We start from the raw sequence: 8,181 nt of genomic DNA on the forward strand, positions 1-8,181 counted from the left end.
TGGAAGCCGAGCGCTGATTTTTCGAACTTTTGGAAGAACCGCCTCCTTCGCCTCCTTGTCCTTCTTCTTCTTTTAGATTTCTTCTCTGACTAATTATCAACAAAGAACTTTATTCTTTTTTATAGAAATTAATTAGTAAAGTTAAACATTAATGGAAATAAAACGAGACACTCTCATACCAAGTAACAATGAAATCATTGGACGTATTGCCACTTCTTCGCTTTTATCGATTATAGGTACAACTCTATGTATATTTTTTCTATATAGAAGGATGTGATTAATAAGTGATAATCATTTAACTGATTATCGCTTGGTGCCCATATTGTAATTGTCATTTTTTGAAATATTAATTCAGAAGTCATTTCTGTCAGTTCCACAAAATATCCCGTCAATTCTTATTACAAAATGGCAAAAGAAAGATAAGGATATATGTACTTTATTTCGTTGCATAATCTTTTGAATACAACTTGATGTTTCGGAATTACCTAATACTTTTGGTAACGCATTTCGTGTCAGGTAAAAGTATTATTCGGTAATCCCGAAACATATTGTGGTATTCATTCGATAATTTTAGTTAATACTTTTGAGAAATACTTTTTGTTTTGATATAACAGGGTGTAATTAGGCTAAAATAAATAATATCAAAATTTTTGTTTTATTTAAACATTGTACATTATATTAATATACACAAAATAATAGGTAATACACAAAATAATAGGCAAAAAACCATACATTCAAAAGTAAAACTCAAATATACATACATTCAAAAGTAGTACTCAATGAAAAAGCAATAAACGATCCCTTTTGATTCATATTTCAGTTTGCGGCTTTCAAATTTCGCCCTATTGAGAGTTTGACTCCAATTTCGATTATAGCCAGATTGGAAAAATAAATTTAAAGCTTTATGTCAATATGCAAAAAAAACAATTATAGGATGCCATATAAATGTTTAGCTTAGGCTCACATCCGGATAAACCAAATGTCATATTCAATTGTCTTTTAATGGGAGAAACTGACAGATTTGATAAAATATAATTTACCCAAGTTTAAAAAAGTATGCGATAAAATCAATATTACAGTTGGAGATACCACACCTCATCATACCTTTGATATTATAACAGCAAAATAAAACACTAATTCACCACAATATGCTTTAAAAAAAACCTATCGCTAACCTGAGCACCTATACAGGGTGTCCCAGAAATAAGTGCAAATATTTTAAGGGGTGGTAGATCTCGATAAAAGAAACATATTTTCTCTTTATCGTTTTTCAAATAAGTCCAAAATAACGGAATTATTTTACTTTGAAAATTTCCAAAAAAATGATTTTTTGCTAAAATTGTGAAAACCAATGGATCTTTTCTGGATTTTCTTTCTTGTAAATTTAATATAATACCTATGTTGCCATATTATCAAGAAATTATGTTTTTTAACTAAAAACTATAAAAATTTCCAAAAAATTTTTCAAAAAATTTCGAATTTTCAAAATTTTTTTTGGCGAAAAAAACATCATAGGCGTGTTTCTGGGGTTGAACTATACTACCAGTTAAAATATTTGCACTTATTTCTGGGACACCCTGTATATACGCTCAATTTGTAGAGACGTTTAGTTTTAATCATCTGCATGCCGATGATACCAATAACATAGTTAGTTAAACACGCGTCATGTGTTTAAAAGCAGTGTTTTGGTGTATTGTGGTGAATAGTAAATTTTATTTTGCTGAAAAACAATTCAAAGGCAGTTTCTGCCTCGATTTCGTTGTCACCTTGTTATATTAAAGTATTAGTATATAATTTAATAAGTTATTTCATCTAGAGAAATACTATGATGTATATAATTACAGACATGGCTTCCAAACACTTGGAAGACTTTATCAGGACAAAGTTAATAAGGACAAATTTCAATGACATATATGCAGGAACCAAAACCTTTTGTCTTTTCGATAGAAGTTTTAAACATGTTGTGTAATGTATATATAAATAATACAAATAAATAATCGAAGTTAAGACATATATTTTTACAGGTTTTGGATTATATATTAATATGTTTTGTTATAGCGGACCGATTTTGGAGATTTTTTAAGCAATTTGTATACCCCGCCATCCCTCAAGCAGAAATCTATGCTATCGAAAGATGCTCACAACTTATCTTAGATAAGAACTATGGGAAAGAAGAAATAGTCACATATATTATCTGATAGTCAAGCAGCATTAAAAGGGATCAACTCAGTAACTATCAATTCGAAGTTGGTAAGCGAATGCCTAGAGAAGCTGAACAAATTAGTTAAACAAAATAAAGTCCTCCTACTCTGAGTGCTAGCCCACCAAGGGATAGAAGGCAATGCTAGGCGAATAGATAAAAATAAAAGATAAAAAATCCTCCCGGTCTAAGACACTCGAAGAAATTTCTCAAACTTACGACCGAGAAAAATCTTGATGAAGATTTTTCTTGATTTGAGTAAGAACAATTTTTTGATTTTTACGGGTTTTTAAGAGGACACTCTCTTCCTAATGAACACCTCAATAAACTAAAAGTAAGAAACAACGACGAATGCAGATTCTGTGGGGAAAATGGAGAAACACTGAACACCTCATCTGCACCGAGTCGACAACCATTCGTGCCATAAACTTTGGTACGACTGATATCGGAGATGAAGAACTAACCTCTCCAAAACCGTCTCCGATACTGGCTTTTGTCAAAGCCCTAAGATTGTATGATAAGATATAACTCAAGAAAGAATACAATAATTGATGTGTAAGGATGATTAATCCCCCTCACATACATTCTAAATTCTCAGCAATTTGTAGCTAAGTTTTTATAAAAGTTTCCATGTATCGATTATTCGAGGAAAAACAAAATGTTGCTCTTTAACACCACTTTATCATTAAGGTGCATCGTTTCCTGATAGTTTGATTTGTTATTCATCTCAGTATCTTTATTTTTATTAGAGATATTTCCTTTTGAAGAAGACACTAACGATTTGATACAATTTTAGCATTAAAATTATCTATTTCTAATGTCACTGGCATTGAAAATCCATATTATATTGTTTGTTGGAAATTACCCTATGGTTTCAAGTGAGATAAACCAAATTTCAAGTGAGATAAACCAAAAAATAAACTATAGAGAAAAAATTGTTTTTCAACTTTTGCCAAAACATCAACATTTTGTTTTCCATCGTATAATGAACATAATAAAGAATTTAATTTTTAATATAAAAGGGGGATTAAACAGTTGAATAAGATAACTACAAATGGTTTAAAACCACCAATATTGGCATACTAGCCAAAAATCTAATATATTGACGTTTAACAAACTTAAAAAAGGTGCCCGCGTTTTTCGTGCCGACCAGTGTATTAAGTTATTAGTTTGAAATACCATAAAAACAAAAATTTTATGATTTTTGTGTTGACTAATCATAATCTGACACAATAAAATGTTAACACACTAAATTCTATAGAATCCAATAAGTAAAGAACATTTATTGTCACATGGGAACACGCATACAACATTATCCTCTAATTGAAGAAACTCACCATTTTTAGATTGTTATTCCTTTATCTGTTGTAACAGATAAACCGGCAACTGAAAGATCTGCGTGTGAGTAGAGACTTAAATAATTTCAATAGACTATTGCGTAACTTTCTAACTTTGCGCAGGTTTTCTATAGCGCCAGTTTAAAATACACACGCAGCCATGCTGAATACCTATCCTAATGCTCTATCTAAATATTTTTAACTTGAACTTTAAGAACTATTTGATGAGTGTATAGTATTTGGATCTATAGCTAAATTGTTTCAGCGGTATCAAATTTACTTTTAAAATAAATCCTAATGGTAAAATAAATTCTAAATTAAGTGACAACATATTAGGGAAGTAGTAGTAGTAAGATCAGTAGTGAAGAACCAACTACTACATAAAGTATATCATACAGAATTACAAGCTGACAGAAAATTGAAGTCTTTTTTGATTTAAATCATAAATGACTTTAGTCGTTACATTTTAAGTCAATTTTGGAAAGCGGACTTAACACATAAAATTTAAGTAATTTTCAAAAATGATTTGTAATTTAACACTTGAAGGGTCAGGGGAAGAAAGCAAATAAGTCAATTTCTCTCCAAACTGAGAAAAGCACGATTTAATGCTCAAAACTGAAATTGGCAGCGGGCCTGGAAATAGTAGTAAAGATTTGTTAGAACTAGGTAGGGTATTTTTAAAAAGGTAATTTTTATTAATTAAAATACCAATGTAACAGACAATCGTAAAAACTCAACAATGACTTGCCTGGTTGTTTTCTCTTTTTGCTTGACTTGCCTGCTTTTTGTCCTTTATAGCATATCTTTGACGCTATACAGGGTGGTCCAAACTGTATTCCGGAAACTTCGGCAGCATATTCTGCAGATAAAAATAAGTAAAAAAGTTCGTATAAATATATGTCCTAAAATGCTTAGTTTCGAAGATACGACTTCTATACTAAGGTATAGAAGTTTAATTTTTATTTCCAAATAATTTCTGAAGTAACGTCAATATTTGCATGAAAATTAGTGGATGGGAGTTTTTTGACATGAGAAATTTGATTTTGATGTCAATATGCTCCCATTTGTAGGTGGCGCCACCTATATGTGTTTAAACAGTTTTGAAGAGTAATAACTTTTCGTCCGTACCTGTATAAAAGTACTGAGTGAAAAATTATACATTTACGTGACTTTTTACGTAAAAAATGTATCTTGGTAAAAATCGCTACGAGTAACCGTTTTCGTTTTAACATTAACCTACGAGTTTCTGTTGAACCTTTGGCACAAAAACGTTTCAAATTTATGATTTCAGTCTAAACTATATTTAGTCAACATGTTTAATTTATGTCAATGATGACAGGTATTGGTAATTTCGATTCCAAATATCTCGAGAACTATTACTCGTAACGATTTTTCCCAAGAGACCTTTTTTACGTAAAAAATGTCGTAAATGTATATTTTTTTGCTCAGTAGTTTTATACAGGTACTGACGAAAAGTTATTACTCTTCAAACTAGTTAAAACGCATGTAGGTGGCGCCACCTACAAATGGGAGTCATATTGACATTAAAATCAAATTTCTCATGTCAAAAAACTTCCAGATACCAATTTTCATCCAAATATTTACTTTACTTCAGAAATTATTTGGAAAAAATCGAAATAAAAAATGAAACTTCTACACCCTGTGTCTCCGAAACGAAACATTTTAGGACATACATTTATACGAACTTTTTTAAGTATTTTTATCTGCAAAGTATACTGTCGAAGTTTCCGGAATACAGTTCGGACCACCCTGTATATCTTCTGACTAGACTGTTTTTTCCAATTTAGCAGTTTCTAAAGATGCTTACACTTACTCTGAACCTAATAGTGCGTTTAGACTTGAGCACGCACGCACCGATCCTCCGCGAATGCTCAAGTGTAAACGGCTGTGCGCGCACGCTCACTCTGAATCTGTCTGTGCGCGAGCAGCCGCGAACGTGAGCCGTCTGGTGTCGGTTTTTGGTCCGTGCTCAAAGGTATTTTATGCGTGCGCGAACGCTCAATTTGGACCGGCAATTTGTTTTGTTCGCGTTCAAAAGTGTGTGTATTTTTTTTTTTCGTTTTCCTTATTAAAATCATGGAGTGGATCAATGAATATTCGTTATTATTAATTGAAAATATGAAAAGTTGCCGATATTATGGGATTAAACATTTTGTATTATTAAAAATCAAAAAATATAACGCATGGCACAACCTTGGAAATAAAATTAATAATGAATATAAATGATATTAATGAAATTGCTATTCTAAAATTTGTATCTTTTGTTCGTAATTTTTGGTGTTATTAAATTTTGTAAATATTCAAAGTCGGGCCCGGTCATTCTTGTGAAGTTTTTGAACTGATCATAGCCCTCCTCAGACACTAAGTTGTTGCAGTAAATTATATCGATTTCTAAAAATTTGGGTTTGTCACCAGCGACGATGTTTTCGATTTTTCTTCTTTTTAATAATTAAGCTGTGCATAACAATGACTGCAGCATCGACTATTTCTTGGTCGTCATTTATTTTCGCCAACACAACACTGCTGTGCGCGCACAAACGGATCACTTCATTCGTCGAAAATAAGTTTTAATTTTGGACGGAGCCGAGAGCGCGAACAAATGCCACGCTCAGCTCGTGCGTACTCAAATCTAAACGCACCATAATGGAGCGTTTAGACTTGGGCACGCACGCACTGATCCTCCAAGTAAACGGCCGTGCGCGCACGCTCACTCCGAATCTGTCTGTGCGCGAGCAGCCGCGGACGTGAGTCGTCTGGTGTCGGTTTATGGTCCGTGCTCAAAGGAGTTTTGCGTGCGCGAACGCCTCAATTTGGACCGGCAATTTGTTTTGTCTGCGTTCGTGCGTGCGTGTATTTTTTTTTTTTTTTCGTTTTCTTTATTAAAATCATGGAGTGGATCAATGAATCTTCGTTATTATTAATTGAAAAATATGAAAAGTTGCCTATATTATGGGATGTTAAACATTCTTTGTATTATTAAAAAATCAAAAAAAATATAACGCATAGCACAACCTTGGAAATAAAATTAATGAATATGTCGATATTAATGAAATTGCTATTCTAAAATTTGTATCTTTTGTTCGTAATTTTTGGTGTTATTAAATTTTGTAAATATTCAAAGTTGGGCCCGGTCATTCTTGTGAAGTTTTTGAACTGATCATAGCCCTCCTCAGACACTAAGTTGTTGCAGTAAATTATATCGATTTCTAAAAATTTGGGTTTGTCACCAGCGACGATGTTTTCGATTTTTCTTCTTTTTAATAATTAAGCTGTGCATAACAATGACTGCAGCCTCGACTATTTCTTTATCGTCCATTATTTTCGCCAACACAACACTGCTGTGCGCGCACAAACGGATCACTTCATTCGTCGAAAAATAAGTTTTTAATTTGGATTGGAAAAAAAATTGACTTACCTACTTTTTTCCCTGGCCTTTCACCCTTTATTTTAACCAAAATCATCAACACTGCCGCTCCAGCCCTTGGCTTAAATATATGCCATAGAAATATTGCATAGTTATCTAAACATATCATCCCTTTTTAATAGATCTACAGGGTCCGGCAAAAGTGCGTCGGGCCTCTGTAGCACCTAAAATAAAAAACTTATTTTGTTTAGGGTACAAGTGCAAACCTAAAGTGATGTATAATGATTTAAGATTAACTTATTTCAGGAAAATAATTTAACCTCTACAGAGTGACTCAAAAAAATGTGAGTGGATCAGGATGATTTTTTTAAATGGAACACCCTGTATATTATTACCTCGATTATTACATTTTTTACTTTCTTTCTTTACAACCAAACCAAATCTAATCTTAAGATATTTTTAAATAATTTTTGATTAGTTTCAGAAATACTAATAAGTAAATAAAAATAATATTTTTTCAGCCTTTTAAAAAAAAAATATTAAAACTACATGAACTGTTCTGAAATCAAAACTATATTAGGTGCTTACTTTAGATGGTCTGTACTTACTTTGCTATAAATATCGGCCAATTTAAGAATTATATAGGGTGTTCAAGGAATTCTACTGAAACAGAATTCTAAAATATAAAATAATTTTCTTCGTTATTTTTTAAATGGAACACCCTGTATATTATTCTTTTTAGTAGATGGAGGAGTAAAATGAACATTATTTGTATTTAAGTATTTCAAAATTTTTAACGGCTTTGCAGATACTCGCGGTGTTATTTCATATGGCTCTTTCAACGATAAAATACGAGAGAAAATCACTGGGTGGCTTTTGGTAAAAGTTTACTATGGAAAATGAGATTTTGTTTGATTTGGATGACAGATTTTCTTTTCGTTAAATTATGGCCCCTGGCAAAACGTAAATACTACATTTTTTGTCTCTTGTAAAAAATGCCACATCGCATAGTTTTGAGAAAAAAATGTTTGGAGTTATTCTTGCAACGGTCGCCACCAAATGTACAGGGAATTTCAATATTTCGTGGACATAGAAGAACTTAATTATAATATTTTAAATCAAATAGGTTAATTGCACACAATTTACAAAAGTGCTTTGTTTGTCTGTTCAATAGCGTCATAGGGGATCAATAAATAAATAGTACACGAATAATTTAAAATATATTAATTTTTTTGAGCTTTTTTACGAAGTTTATTGTC

The sequence above is a fragment of the Sitophilus oryzae genome, unplaced genomic scaffold (genome assembly GCF_002938485.1).
Source record: "Sitophilus oryzae breed Bouriz unplaced genomic scaffold, Soryzae_2.0 scaffold_1171_pilon_pilon, whole genome shotgun sequence".
Lineage (NCBI taxonomy): Eukaryota > Metazoa > Arthropoda > Insecta > Coleoptera > Curculionidae > Sitophilus > Sitophilus oryzae.